The sequence below is a fragment of the Mus caroli genome, chromosome 1 (assembly GCF_900094665.2).
Source record: "Mus caroli chromosome 1, CAROLI_EIJ_v1.1, whole genome shotgun sequence".
Lineage (NCBI taxonomy): Eukaryota > Metazoa > Chordata > Mammalia > Rodentia > Muridae > Mus > Mus caroli.
In genome coordinates this window covers 437,254-453,978 of record NC_034570.1, presented here as the reverse complement: position 1 = coordinate 453,978, position 16,725 = coordinate 437,254, and the positions used below count along the sequence as shown (strand labels likewise).

The following is a 16,725-nucleotide window of genomic DNA, read 5'->3' as shown; positions in this document are numbered from 1 at the left end:
GTAAACGAGGAAAATACCTAATAAAAAATAAATTAAAAAAAATAATCTACATGAGGGGTGATGTACACATGTGCTTAAGTGAGATAGTAATATTGGATAGACGAGAAAAAAAAAAAAAGAAAGTTGCATTACTTGACTGAAGTGCCATGGCTGACAAGCCATGCAAGTATAGTAAACACAGTGCCTCACTCCAGAGTCCTCGGTTCTTAACTTCTCTGTATTGGTTCCCATCCGTGATAGTTCTGAGAAGAAAAGGCTTGTCCCGTTTCTAACTGAGGAAGAGACAGGAGACAGGCAGCCAGGAAATTGAGTACAAATGTAGGTAAATGCTCAGAACCCTTGGTAAGAAATTGAGGCAATTGTAAACAACAGTTTATACTTGATCAAATTACCAAGAAAATTAAATATGAAAACATCGGTAAAAAACATGTTTCTAGAAAGAGAATCAACCAAAGCTTTTTCAAGCATTCCAAACTTGTGGCTTAACTTATTTTACCTATCCAATAAATTATTTTCTTTTCTTATTCAGATTTGCAACATATTGGCACAGTGTCATGCTTCAATTTGGTATTTTATATTGTGTGACAAGCATGTGTGGCATGATTATATCTGTATCTGAGTGTTAGCTGCTTGGATTCCATGGCACATATCAGCAGAAACAAGAATGTTTTCATGTCTCAAGGATGGCTAAACCAATTAAATCTGGGATGGCAAATTCAGACAGAGCTTTATATTCTAAACTTTATGTAAGCTATACCAGTACTGATTCCTAGTTAACAACAAAAAGCAGACTTGGCTAAAACATTAATGTAACATGTATTAACTGATCAGTTACTACTTGGGTGTTCCTGTGAAAGAAACCTGGCATGACTCTCTTTAGAGAGTCTATTGTTGCTGTTTTAATGATTTCTCTTGGCTACAAGTAAGTCAATGAAACCAATATGAGTTTACATAGAAGTCTAATGAAGCTGACTTCAGATCTCCTGAGCCTTGAAGAAACTGTGGATTGAACTTTGTCTTTTCAACATCCATCTACAGACAGAGAAGACAAACAAAAAGGTATCAATAGTAGTCCTACCTGTAATCAAATTGAAAAGACAATACAGCTGGACGATTGCACATCACACATCACAGGGATGCTTCTTTGTCAACAACTGCAATGTTGGCAGTGTCCTGTTGTGATAATGAAGCCTGAGTACTGAGGAGAATACTGTGGTATGTTTAAGTATCTTTGTCCTCTCAGAATTCCAGAGAAATAGAAACTGTCAACTTGTCTCACAATATTTCTAGGGATTTTTGTATCTTGACTACAGGCACACTGCTGCTGTGTAGCCTGAAGCCTGTCCTCTAGTCTGTGTAATCTCAGTCAAGCTTAGTGTTTCTTGATGCCAATTTCTCAGGAGAGCTCACAACTGTTAGCAATAGAGTCAAGCCTTAGACTTTTTCTGGAAATACCCAATGCTTTATGTGAAAGTAAGGACAATTGTGGGGCCAGATTGAAAGCCATAATTCTGGGGGTTCAGGAGTGGCTCTGCAATAGCTGTGTATGACTAGTCAATCTGTTCAGACTCTAGTTGCCTGAAGGAAAGTAATTTATACGGATATGCATTCTGATCATTATCTTCAGGTATTATACATGTTGCCTGAGTTATTAATTAAAAATCATCTAGTCACCAGGGCATTACTGGTATTTTCTGCAACTTGTTTATTAATAGGTTTTGATGGTTTTTGTTTTGCTTCCTATTGCTTGCATTGGACAGCAATGGCTCGAGAAATTTTTTCACTTAGACAAATAGTGAGATGAGGACAGATCTGGTGCCCAGAGCTAGTAGAGTCTCCTATTTTACTACAAACAAAATCCTTACATCTGGCTATAGATGGGCAGAATTTTGATAACTGGGACATAACCTTTCTAACAGTATTAAGTACATGTGAATGAAGAGATGGCTTGTAGTGAAGAACACTTGCTCCTCTTACAGAAGACCCAGATTTGGTTCCAAAGTTGTATATGGAGATTCACAAACTTAGGCAACTTTAGTTTTAAGGATTCCAGCACTGTTTTCTGGCCTCAGCAGGAACTGCATGCACATGCACAAAAAAAAAAACCAAAAAACAAAAAACAAAAAAACACTTATACATGTAAAATAAGATGGATAACTTTATAAAATAAATGGAATATTTAATTATTCCTGGACAAGAGGAATCCATAGTTCAATATTTATTTTAAACAATTGCCTCACAACCTTCCTGGTAGTGGGGTGATTTACAGGGCATAAGGAGAGTGGCTACTAAGTAAACCTGAGAGTTTCCTCAATGGATCTGGAAACACAGGCTCAGTGATATAGATTTTAGGCTAGAACAGTGTCCTGAAGAGCTTTTTCATAGATTTAATTCATCTTCAATGCTGCTCCAGTGACTCTGGACAAACAATGAACCTTCCACTAGAAATAGAATGTTCATGCTTCTTTGGGCTCAGATTTGCTGCTCAGTGAGGGATGGAACTTGGGGAATTGTGCCCCAGGCCCCTTTAACAGCCTTCTAAGATCAGCTGGAAATATTCTGTGTTCATGTCTGAGAGTTTCTTTGGCTCTGCATAAGCTTTGTAATTGCATGTAATCCTATTTGTCAGTTCTGCTTATAAAATCCAATAGAGCAAGCAAGGAAATAAAGATTTCCAAAGGTATTGAAAGGTCTTTAGAATGATACTGCCTGACCTTTAGAGGATAGCTTTAGCAGTCAGACTAAGTTAAGGTCATTATCCTGAAGGGTGGGGCATTTGAATGATCGAAAGAGCACTCTGTTGAGTTATTGAGTATAGAAAGTTCAAATGATTTCAAGCTTAGTTAGATGACATGTAGAGCTTGGCATAGAGTAAGCCATTAGAGTGTTGGGTAAAGTAGCAGGGATGTGGGATGCATGTCATAGTTTGTGTGAGCTATGATTGATTGTGAAAGTGAGCAGAGTTGAGGGACTGCCAGCCTTAGCCATGTATCCAATAGCTGTCACTTGCTGTGCCTTGTACACCATGTTGTCCTGCTTGCTTCCCCAGTCTGTATCTCAGTCAGGGTTTCTATTGCTGTGCTAAAATGTGATGACCAAAGGCAACCTGGAAGAGGGTTATTTTGCTCACACTTCCATATCCCTGTCTGTCATTAAAGGGAGTCAGGACAGGAATTCAAGATAAGAACCTGGAAACAGGAACTGAAGCAGAGGCTATGGAAGAATACTGTTAACTTCATTGTTCCTCATGCTTTGCACAGCCTGGTTTCTTATACCATCTAGACACCACTAGTATCAATCATCAATCAATTCACGAAATACTCCCTCCGCCTTGCTTACAGGCCAATCTTATGGAGCCATGTTTTCAATAAAGATTCTTTCTTTTCAGATATATCTAGTTTTATGTCAAGTTCACAAAATCCAACCAGCACAATTGAACCTTTGTCAACCTGGTACATAAACACATCACTTGTTAATCCATAGCCTTTTCTTTCTAGTTCATTCTCAAGCTCTCATATTAATATCAACATCACAATACAAAACATTCTAGCTTTTAAAAAGTCCCACAGTTTTAAAATAGTCAATAATTTTAAACGTTCTTTAAATTATTTATCTTTAATTCAAAGCCCCTTTATAATTCTAAAGTCTCTCAGCTGTGGCCTCCTGTAAAAAAAAAAGTTACATACTACTTTTTCTAAGAAAGAAGAACTAGGCTACAGATATAATCAAATCAAAGCAAAACCTAAGTTCAACAGTATATGTTTTTGCTTGATTTCTAATATCTGCTTAGTATCTTCTGTGCTCCAGAGGCCTTCAAAAAACTCAATGTCTGTGGAATTGACCTCCACAGCACACATAGTGTATCTTCTATGGTCAGATCAGCTCATTCCACATCATTTACTGTCCTTGGTGGTCATCCCTTAGAGGTCATCCCATCCTTTGGTCATCTCCAAATTATTAGAATCTCCACAGCAGCTAGGATGCAACTTCACTAGTTCTCTCTCTTGGGCTCTCTTCATAGAAATTGACCTCCGACATGATGCCAAACCTCTCACAAGTGTCAAGCCTGCCCTTTCCATGACCCCTGCATGCCTTCAAAATCAGTACCACCTGAGAGACTCTTACGTATTATCATGTTTGGATGCTAGCACAAAGTGCAACTTTGGCTGCTTCTGCAGTATAGCTTTTGTGTGCTGACTCCAAGGAAACACTCCCAAATTTATGACCCTCAGTCATATTGCTCTCTTCATCACAGCTAATTTCTCAGCTACAGCTGACTAGCATCAATTGTCCTAGCAAAGCAAAAATTTCCCCTGAGTGGCTAATAATTTAAAATATCAAATAAATGGCACTGAAACAGCCTTTACTTCTCTCTGACACTCACAGTGAGGTCTCCATAATCTGCCATGCTCTTTGCATTATCTTCTACATTCCAAAACACCTCACTGAACTCTGAGCACTTCATGGCTTTTCTAAACCAAAGTGCAAATCATGCCACAATCCTTCCTAAAATACAGTCAGGTCTGTTCCAGCAATAGTTCTCTGTCTGGTTACAATTTCTGTCATAGTTGGGCTTTCTATTGTGGTAATAAAATGCCATGGCCAATTGTAACTTGTAGAGAAAAACTTTATTTCAGCTTAGAACTCTCATTTCACACTCCATCATGAAGGCAAATCATGGTAGAAACTCAAGTTGGAAACTTGGAGACAGGAATTGAAGCAGAGGCCATGGAGGAATGCTGGTTCCTGGTTTATCCTTTTTTTCCTTGCTCATCTTACTTTCTTATACCAACCAAGGAACATCAGTCCAGGGGTGGCAGTGTCCACAGTGAGCTGTACCGTCTTGTATCAATTAATCAATAATTAGTCTAGAAAATACCACATTACTTGCCTATAGACTAGCATTATATAGGCATATGTTCAGTTAAGATTACCTTTTCCCAGAGTCATATCTAGGTCACTGTCAAGTTGACAAAAAACTAACTCCTTAGGCTGCCACTTAGTGTATTTCCCATTAGCAATTACTACGAGGAAAATACTGGATAATAGAGATGAAAATAGTTTGGTATTGATGAATATGTGTTGACAGCAATGCAATACTAACTTTAGAAACCAGTATTCTGTGTTTCCTTCAAGATTATTGAGAAGAAAACTGAAGGTAGGTGTTTAGATTATACATGGGAAGACACAGCACCATCCTCCTGAATGAAGATATACCATAGGATAGGCATGATCCTCTCTGTGATTAAGGTACTGCTTGGTCATTTGCTCTGGGATGTTTAAAGAATGGAGTACCACAGAGCTGTGAGTTTCACCCTGGACTAAAGTCAAACCATGTAGAGTTCTAGTGTGAGGACCATTCACAGATTGTCTAGGTTCTGGTGAGGGAACTCAGGCAATGGTATTTTTTAAACCCACAGGAAACTTGAATGTGTAGCTGAGACTGTAAACCCCTGAGACAGAAGGAGTGACCATTAAGAGATCAATAGCTCTTGGACAGATGACTCTTCACAGATACTTATTTGACAATTACAAATAGAACAAGGTCTGTGGTGATATATGGCCTTATTTTCATTGACAAAGTGATTCCTGCCCTTATAGAACCTTTGGTTCACAGGCAGAGAGAGACATGAGATGACCTTTCAAACCACAACCTTAAGCTCTATTAAAACCAAATTGTACATAATTTACCACATTTTTGCCACCATCTAATATTTAACATCATCATGCATTATTATCACATATGATTTTTCTGTTAAATCACAGTGTGATGGTGAGCCTCATACAGGAACCTTGACATTCTGAATCAGTTCCTCAGCAATAAAGTTCATAGAAAAGGAATGTATCATTTTTAAAAGTGTTGTGCAGTATTGACAGATTGTCACTCACAAAAGCTTTACCCATTTACTCTGATACAATCCAAGCCCCAAACAATATTCCACACTTGAGATATCATTTACAAAATGAAACAAATCGAAGGAAATCTGAATAAGGCAAATGTGAGGGCACAGAATAGAGAAAGACAGGATATGGGTGGATGAGGGAGGACCACCCTTGGAAAGACTCATTCAGGCTGTAATCCCAAGTGTACAGTTCCTCATCTCTGCAAACACCTGAGCAAATGTTAGAGTATACCTTCTCCATTTTTCATATTGTATAATACTAATGAAAATGACAAAATGAAAGACAAGAGACTCTCCAGTTTTATTGTTTGGATCTTACAAGTCCCATAAGATCCATGTACTACAGACTTGTGTTATTGTTGGAAAATTGTAGAACTTTTAGGATGTGGGCCCTAATGTGAGAAAGTGAAGTCATTGGAAATACACACGTGAGAAGAATATTAGAAAACTAATCCCTTCTTCTGTCTCTTATTTCCTGACCATGAAGACATGAACTGCTGTGATGTCCTGTGCTTCTGCCTAGAAAGTCTACCTCAGCACAGATCCCAAACAGGAGGGCCAGAAAGCACAAACTCTAATCTTTTAGTCTCTATAAGTTGATTATCTTAGGTAATTTGTTGAATTGATAGAATTCTTACTAACATAATCAGTGATATGTTTTGAAAGATGATAAATTTCCCAAATTCTACCCATCAAATCCCTTCAAATTGGTGAAGAAATAAAAGCTGGCTGAGTGGCCTTCTGGCTGCAATGCCTGCTTAGGAAGAAGGGACCTCACATTCTCTGCTACATCCTGTATTTCTTTAAGGGAGTTATTTCCTTCTTAAAGTCCTCCATCATCATCATGAGAAGTGACTTTAGATCCATATCTTGCTTTTCTGGTGTGATGGTATATACATGACTTACTATGGTGGGAGAGTTTGGTTTTGATGATGCCAAGTAACCTTGGTTTCTGTTGCTTCTGTTCTTACGCTTGCCTCCTGCCATCTAATTCTCCTGCTATCTAATTATCTCAAGTGCTTGCTGCCCTCAATATATCTGATTGGAGTCTGTCCTTCCTATAATCCCAATTGACTCAGGACTCCTCAGAATCCAGCTTTCTCTGTGATCCTGTGATTCCGGAATCCTGTGAACCTGAGATTCTGGGTGTGTCAGAGTTCTTGGCAGTCAAGCTTCCTCTGAGACCCTGAGATACTGGTGTGACCAAGCTCCTGGGATCCTAGAATCCTAAGATCCTGAGCATGTTACAGTTCCTGGAAGTGGTATCTCTTCTGGGGACCTTGGGGCTTTCTGGTGTGTTCGAAACCAAGGTATACCAGCACCCATCAGAAGGAACCTGAGCCCGCTGGTAAGGCAGGGCTCTTGTGTCCTTGCTTCTGCTGTCACAGGCTCATCATGATTGGTTTGGAACAGATGTTGTGTTCCACTCACCAGTGATCCTAAGATCCTGGGAGTGCTAGGGTGCCTTAGGAGTGGAGAGTCCTCTGGGGATCTTGAGACCGTCTGCCGACTTCGTACCCAAGGTGGCCAGAGCTGGCACTGTCTGGAAGGGCCAAAGTGACCATTTTATTGTTAAAACGTCCACATAGTTGCATATGTAGCAAAGGATGTCCTAGTAGGCCATCAATGGGAGGAGAGGCCCTTGGTCTTGTGAAGGTTATATGCCCCAGTACAGGGGAATTGTAGGGCTAGGAAGCAGGAGTGGGTGGAATGGGGAGCAGGGTGGAGAAGGGCTATAGGGCACTTTGGGGATAGCATTTTAAATGTAAATAAAGAAAATATCTAAAAAAAAAAAGAAATAAAAAGTCCACATACAATGTCTTCAGCAGGTGCCAGTTGGAGTATCTGGAGTTTGGAAGCAAGTGGTGTGAGTCTCACAGTGTTCCCACTGGGCTGGTTTCAGGTTTATAAAAACTACCTCTTTCTTTTGGTAATTAGTGTTTCCTTTGATTATTTGGTATAATTGATAATGTGAAATAATTGGGACATTAGTTGTTTATATTTAAAAGCATTTTACTTCCCCTTTTACAGAAAGTGCAAAAGAGCCACTTAGAGTTGTGTTTGAATTATGCCCTACGCAGTGAAATATTGACCTACTGGATTCAGGTGCAGAAACAGAAATGGTGTGGTCCCAGAGGCATTACTCATTGTCTTTGTAGGTCAGCTTTATAATCCAGATGTTAATATAAGGGCTACTCAGAATATTCATATAAAAGTAAGTCCCATCAAAGCAACACTGTGCAAAGGTGGAAGTGTCTTCCACGTGAGCTCCAACCTCTACATAAAATTGCTACCTGCTATTTACCCAGTATTAATATTGGGTTTTAACAATAGTTAAGCTATTATAAAGCATCATAATTACTAAGGAATGCTGAATTATTAAAGATTATGGGAACCATTTATTAAAGAACATTAAGATACTAAATTATAATTTTCTGTAAATGATTACATATTACATATTACAAGATACAAATTCTTTATTATTTTTTATATTGCAAAACAATAGAGAATATCCAATAAAGTTGGAATGGAAAACAGATATTTCTATCTCAGAAGAAACTGATACAAATTGACATTGCTCTTTTGCAATTCTTTTCTTATTCATTTCATATTTCAAGGGCCTGATGTGGGAATTAACATTTTCCTAGAGTCTTTGCCAATATTAGTTTTTTTTAATAGTAGAGTGTTTATTCATGTATATAAACAGGCCTTGATTCACCATGCTCCTACTCTGTCCCTCATTCCTACCAACACCAGCCACTTATTATACCCCACACACTTACCTATTCAAACCACCCCTGTCCCCAGGGCTTATCTCCAGCTAAGATTTGTACGCAGTACAAATCAGCTCAGTTGTTCCTAATGCACAGAAACCTGAGGCTCTCTGTGCTGGAAGACTTTCCCTTAGCTTTTGGAAAACTGTTAAACATTAGTTTAAACATACATAGAAAATGTTTCTTGAGCATTATTCCAAAGGTCCATAATGGTAAAGATGGCATGTTCTGCAGTTCTTGGCATAATAACACAACTCTATAAAGTGAGGACAATATTTAAAACAAAGACCCACGGAAGCACATGGACTGATACACAGCAGACAATGCCATTCTCCAAAATACACATTTATCGAGGCCAGGAAAAAAATCCTAAACCAGGCACACTTCCTTTCCCCTTAACAGAACTCAGTATGTGATTCAGGCTGCCCTGAAAGTCTGTGCAGTCTACACGGCCAAGGAACGTTTAACCCCCACCTTCAGATCTAGGAGTGTGTCTCCTCGAGCTCAACAATCCCGTTTCCCAATTACTTGAAAAGGCTTTGTTTTGGCAGTGCTGGGGATACAACCCAGGCTTTTTTGTTTGGTTAAAAAAACAAAACAAAAACTAAAAACTACCACTACCAACAAAAAATCCTAATATATTAAAAGTTACCTCTCTCTGCGCAAAAGAAGAAAATTCAAGATAAAATGTATTATCACAAGACACATCTCTTTGTCTTAAGCTGCTTTCTCACAGAAAGTGTATGCTGAGAAAAAGTTATTATTCTAAGAGATCTGACTCTTCTGAGGTCATCAACCGCTGCTGTGAATGGCAAAATGACAAGATACCTGGAGGCAGACACACACTTTTGCAGTTAAATACCCAGCACTCTATTTGCTGGAGTCCCATGTATTCTGTCTGCATCTCAATTAAAAACATTTCTCAATTCCTCTGAAACCTCACATAAGTAGCTAAATATTACCTAGTTTTCTACCACTCTTTCATATCTTTCCTATTTTTCACCAAGTTTCTGCCTAGAACTTGGACAGCCTTTGCTTTAATTTGCCACATAAACTGCAAGGCATAGTTCAGTCCAGTTTCCAATACATACAACGCTCCTTATCTACTGCTCAATATGTGGGAGGCAGGGAGTACAGGAGGGGGGCCACAATAGAAATCACTGGGATGAAAGGATTAAGCAAGCTGGGGAAGCAGTTAACAGGATGACCATGAACCCACCTATGAGTGCTTGGCAGGGACTCAGGTACTGGCTCTACCAGCCCTGGCCCTCTACAGCTTTGCTTTGAACCATTTAAAGGTGGGTTTTCCTGTAACTCCATATATAGTATCTAGAACTCACTCAAAGCCCAAAGCCAGGAGAAGACCAATGAGACTGTCAGTCTGCAGATGCTCCCTCTAGCACAGGCAGAGCTGTGCTGTTGAGCGGGCTTTGGGCTCAAGCACTCCTGCCCTAACAGGGAAGAGCGTCTTAGATTAATTTTCTACTGAAAAAGTGATGCTTTCAGAGATGTAATTGGTTTCATGAGCATGTCGATGACAGCTTCCTTTCTATAAATGTTTCAGTTCTGCAGTGAAATCATAAAACTAAAGGCTGCATGGAATGGTAGAGTCCAAAGCCAGTTCGGGCTATGTAGATAATTCCAGACCAGTCAGGGCGACACAGTGACATCCAGTCTCAAAACAACTCTTTCTACCACCGTGTCCGAACGACAAAGAACTTCAACTTCCTGACAGGAAGGCCTGGGTGAGGCAGCAGTCTGGCATGCCCTTCCCTGGAAAAACAGGGACACCGGAGACAGACAACCGCAACACAGCTGCAGCGCCTGAGTGCTCTGTCATTCCTATGGAGCCGAACTCTCCGGTGCTTCAGCTGGCAGGATGCTAGCATTTCTTTGACAGTGTTGGAGTTTGAGGCCAGGGTCTCACGCGTGTGAGGCAAACACTCTACTACTGAGTGCCAGCTCCAGGTCCATTAAGTCTTTGAGAAGCCTGAACCATTTGGTTTTTAAAAATTAAATTGATAAAAGGTACTAAAAATTGTCATTATCTGCGAAGAAAATACTTCTTGTACGTCACTGACTGAATTCCACAGGGAGCTTTTCCATAGACGTACATGTTTGTCACTTCTCATCCTCATGATACGCCTTTCTCTTCTCTGCCAAAGCTAAGGGCCGTTGGACCAGCTTACTCTTACTGCCTTCCTGCTCACTGAGTTTAAAGTGGGTGTAGGTGAGGATACCGAAGAGCGTGCATAGGATGCGGAGTCCCTGGTTTACCGACAGGGGATCCTTAAATTGAACGTATCTTCCGCAGAGAGTGATGCAGACCTTGAAGTGTCCGAACATGATGTAGGTTACTGGTGACGTGTTCCCAATGATCCAGTAAATCGATAAGTTCACCATGAAAGTGATTACTCCAGACAGCAGTACCATAAGCAAAGCAGGAACTGACCAGGGACCAAATATTCCTCCCTCTGCAAACACTGGCTCGAAGAAGTGCACAGCCATCAGCAGCATGGTGGAAGACACGGGGGCCTGGTAGTAAAGTAGCTGCATGGAGTTCACCTGCAGTTCCTGCTGCTTTGGCTCCGACCCACACTTGTTAAAGGGACGTGACTACCACACCAAGGGCGGCACACACCATTCCAAGGGAATGAATTTAGGATTACACCTACAGTAATAGGAATCAGGGTGAGCTGTATTCTGATGGAGAATCTCTTCTGGTACCAGAAGGTTTGGATGGCTATGATCACCGGTGTGGTCATGGCCTTGGCCAGCTGCTAGATGCCTATGGTGTTGTTCTGCAGAGAAAGGTTGGTGAAGACCACAAAGCCACAGAAGCTGAGGGCCAGGAGGAGGAGCTTGGAGAGCGGCAGACTTTTGGGAGCAAAGATGTCCAGTTTCTGGCAGATGTACAAGCCCAGCCAGGTGATTATGACGTGCACCAGGGTCAGGCTCATGTTGGGGAAGCATGGTGTACATAGATAGATTTGTTGAGGAACAGATGCAGATGGACACCAGCAGGTTGAACAGGAGCCCTGCAGCGATGCGCCCGTTGCCCCAGACCCGGTCTGCCAGCGATGCCATGATGCCTGACGGCTGCGGAGCAGCGTCCTCGGCCAAGTCCAGGCTGTCCAGCCTCCCCACGGGGCGCTCGGACGCTCTCCCGCTGCCCTGGCTCTCTGCCCGCGCGCGCCCGCAGCCGCCCGCTCCACAGTCTGGCCGGAGACAGGCATGCGCCAGCCGGGTGGGTGCCAGGCTGCCGTGCTGCGAGGTAATAGGCCGCCACCCCCAGTTTTAGAATTTTATTCATGCTTCTGCAATCATGTAGATTACAATTTTATAGTCAATTCCTATGGAGATTTAATACTTTCAAGCTATCATGCAATCCTAGGTGTCCACCTGCACATCACCTCTAAATTCACATTATCTGCATCCTTGACCCTGAAGTCCTCACTAACACAAGTGTGCTTTCTGTGCCAATCTTATAGGATATTTTTATCTATTCTGTGTCTTGTGACTGACTTTGTGTTTTTTACATAAGTGTGGCCAAAAAGGGTATTTGCTGATAGAGTTTTGATGGAATTCCTGATTGCAGTCCATATAGACTGTAGATCATCCTTTCTACTTCTTCAATTTAATCAGTAATCTAACATTTTCCTGGCATGCAGGATATTTTCAGGTATGCAGACTACATTTATACATTTATTTGATGTGAAGCATTAAGTCAGTGACAGTTCATTACTAATTTTTCTTATTTATGTCAGAGAAAGTAAAATATAAGTAGAAAGTATGTATTGACTAGTTTTATGGCAACTTGACAAAAGTAGTTATCAGAAAGGGACAGCATTGGTTGAGAAAATTCTTCCGTAGTATTGAGCTGTAGGTAAGCCTATAGGGAATTTTCTTTTTCTTTTCTTTTCTTTTCTTTTCTTTTCTTTTCTTTTCTTTTCTTTCTTTCTTTTTTTTTTTTTTCCTTTTTTCGAGACAGGGTTTCTCTGTGTAGCCCTGGCTGTCCTGGAACTCACTCTGTAGACCAGGCTGGCCTCGAACTCAGAAATTCACCTGCCTCTGTCTCCCATGTGCTGGGATTAAAGGCGTGCACCACAACCACCTGGTGGGAATTTTCTTAATTAGTGATTTGTGTAGAGGACCAGCCCATTGTAGATGATGACAAGCCTAGGTTTGTGGTCCTACCTTCTATAAGACAGCAGCAGAAGAAAGCTATGATAAATAATATGGTAAGCAGCACCCATCGATGGACTCTGCATCTGCTTCTGCCTCCAGGTCCCTGCCCTATTTTGAGTTCCTGTCCTGACCTCCTTAGATGATGAACATGAGTGGTATGGAAGTATAAGCTAACAAACCCTTTCTTTCCCAAATTGGTTTTGGTCAGGATGCTTCATCACAGCAATAGGAACCCTCACTAAAACACCAGTCAGAGAGGTGGCCCTTGTCAGCACCAGTCAGAGAGGTGGCCCTTGCCCTTTTGCCAGGATCATGAGTCAAATAATCCTCTTCATGACTTGAAATATGCTGACCATTATATGTATTAAAGGAAAGATTGTTCCTAAACTAATCAGAGGCAATAATATTGTCATCTTTAACAGCCTTATTTGCCTATACTTGAAATATGAACAATCAGTTACTTAATAGAGCATGTTATTTATGCTTAACATTGCAGGCTGATGTGTTTTCATTTTAAAAATCTATACTTAAGAAAGCAAGTCACAAAATCACATTGATTTTGAAGTTTTTGTATTACTGTAATGACTCTTATACCTGAGATGGAGGCTGGAGTGATATATACCTGTTTGTCTATGAGACTATCATAGAGAATAGAGGGCCTTTATTATTTTTTTGGAAGGCAGCTATGCTCACCACTATACCACCAATGCAGATTGGGCCTTCATATTTTTAACTGGGAACAATGCCAAAATAAAACAAAACATAATTCATTCATAAGTTATATTTCTTGTTGTCTGAGAAAATTGAGTTCCTGAAGTACATATATTTTAGAACCAAACATGAGAGTACAATACAGACATGATTATTCTAGGCTGTTTCTTCAGCAACATAGGATAGTAAATTGTAATCCACTATTAGTGTATATTTCCTGTATTGTGAATTTTAGCATTCCTATTTTGTGTCAGTTAAACTAACTGAGGATAGAGGATGCTGTGACAGTGGTCACCTAACTCCCAGGCTAGATTTCTTAGTCCATATCTTCTTCATTCAGCTGATGAGAGCATCTCATGGAATACATCAGAACTCTATCACCATGTAGAAATTAACATTGATTCTATAAAGTTCAAAAGATAGAAAGGGCACATAATTTATTCTGGTTTAGTGGTGTCATTTAGGTATGTACAGAATGATAATGCTTTCTCTAGAGTTAGCAATGAAAAATTATGGCAGTCTTACATTTTTCCACTGAAGGATAACAAGTGAACACACTCATAATTCATTGTCTAATTTTAAAACTCCACAAAATCAAAATGCTACAGCCCAATCTTACTCACTACTGTAGATGTAATCTGTTTTTACCAAGTATTTGTAAACTATGTCTAGAAAAAGTTAGATTCATCTTAGAACATAAGAAAAAATAAATATTAGTAAGTCTACAATTATAACTTTGTGTAATAATAGATAATGAAGTTGAGAAAACTTTGACTTTTGAATTTCTAGTTTTAAAATCTTTATTTAATAATCCTCTTATAGGATATAAAAATTGTATTAAGTTCAACAAATAATCATTTTAGAAAAATTATCAAAGTCAAATACTAAAACATGCTACTTTATCTTGTTAAGGAAATTTACCAAAAACCTACACCATATTTTTAATGATGAGATATAAAAAATATTACCTTTAAAACCAAAACAAACTATCCAGTAGTGTTGATTTTCCTTAAGAATGCTTTTGGGGTGATGATTAATCCAAAAACCACCATCAAAAGTAATTAATAGAATTGAAGTAAGTAGAGTTGTTTGTGTCTAGAATCTCAGCACTCTGGAGGCTAAAGCTAAAGGAAAAAGACTCCTGTGAATTTTAGGATTATCCCTGGCTACACAATGGTTTCTAGGATAGCCTGGTCTTCAAAATGAGACCCCATCTCCAAAATCAAACACATATCATAAATCTAAGATTGTATCTATCATCTATAGTTTTCATCTATAAGCATATCACACTTGTATCAATTTCTGTAACTGCCTTGTAGCTGTGATTCATTTGCTTAGAGTTGTTAGTGATTCATTTTCTTTGAGCAATAATCTATTATTTGGATTATACCACAAAATCCCATCATAACTCTGTAATACACATCTACTCAGGAAAAGAGTTATGCAGCACGCACAGGTTCAGAGTTAGGAAATATTACTCTATTAATTTGTAACAATAGGAATGTCATTCAAGTCTTTTCCAGTGCTAAGTATCACCAGAATTCCTCAGTTTTATTCCAGAGGATAAATGTTGTAATTTTTAGTTTTCATTTGGGATTTTCAGGTTACTAATATATATTACCATATTTTTGTAGTTTTTGGTCATTTGCATAACTTTCCTAAAAGACCATCCATTCCTGTTGTGCACATTTCTTTTATAAAATTTTGCTTAAGTGTGTTTGTTTATTTGCAATTCGTACTCTTTTTAAAACTTACCTGTGAGAAAAAAATATCATTCTAAGTCAGAATCTCAGGCATATTTATCCTAGAACTTATTTTTGACATTAAATTCATATTGCCTTAGATTAAACAATTTTTCCTTACCTTGGGTTCATAAAGACATCTTTCTGCAGACTTTGAAATATTTGACCTTCAGCCTCAAAGCCTTTAATCCACTTGGAATTGACTTTTACTTATAATATGGCATATGATCTGATATAATTTTTTACACATTGCCCATCACTATCTGTTCTCTCCACTTATCTATGATGCCTCCTATTTCATAACTGAGTGACAAGTCCATCAGTTTGTCTGTTTCTGGTCTTTTGATTCGGTTCCATTACTATACTTATCTGTGCCTGTATCAACACTACCATGCTGTCTCATGGAACAAAATCAAAAGAGAGAAAGAAATAGGCTTAGGGGTCCAGTCTGTAGTTTAAGAACATGCTCATAATGACCAGAAAATCCCACAATAAGCCTATTCTCTTAAAGTTTCACATCTTTCCAATCAGCATTAAGCTTAGAGCCATGCCTTTAACATATGGACCAACCTGTACCGGACAGAAACATAGATAGACCAATAGGTCAACATGCATGGAAGAATGGATGCATGTACAGACGTGTACAAGTAAGCACAATATCAGAACACTGTTGGATAGACAATAAAATCATGATTAAAAATCTTTGGATAACAGTGACTTCGGTGTGGAGAATATAACATGGGTAACAAAGATAAAAGAGTATCTACAGGGTGTTTGGTCGACAAAACCAAACAACACATATCCATTCTAACTCACGTCCCTTCTTTCCTTTTCTTTTGCATTGACTGTTTTAAAACTATTTTCTCTCAAAAAGTTACAAGAAGTGCAGGAAGGGAAGGAACTGTGTGCCTACATTCAACAGGGCATTTGCATTTGCTTCTCAGAAGGTCCAGTAAGCTGTGTTCCTTTCGTTTCTGTAAAGATAGAACTATCAGAGCCACCAAAGTGTAATTACCTGCGCACTGTCTCACAGCTTTGAAATAATAGAGCTAAGGCTTGGATTCATATGTCAATGAAAGTTCAATTTGTAACAAGTGATACAATTAAGATAAGAAAACTTTTTTTCTCTAAGAAGAAAAGGAATTCTACTTAGTTTTTGTCAAGAAAGTAAACAGTATAAGATGACCTAAAATTTAAGGGGATATAAAAAACCATCACCTTTCTATGATAAGAGATAAGAAATCTGCATAACTGCTTTAAATCAGGCTTTCAAATAATCCTCCTTGGCAAGGCCATAGATGCTGCATTTCTTCATTAGGTGAACCTTCATTCAGGACATTTCCATTTTCAGTTGCAAGACACTTTTATGTAAGTTCTCATATAATTTTGATTCAGAGGAGAATTTGA

At 39.2% G+C, this 16,725-nt stretch overlaps 1 protein-coding gene and 1 pseudogene across 1 annotated transcript in view; one reads left to right on the top strand and one right to left on the bottom strand.

Annotated features, from left to right (window-relative positions):
* Window positions 1-16,725, top strand: part of Xkr4 (XK related 4) — a 426,250-nt gene that overhangs the window by 120,731 nt on the left and 288,794 nt on the right. The window lies entirely within an intron of this gene.
* LOC115031111 lies at window positions 10,799-11,764 on the bottom strand (annotated as a pseudogene).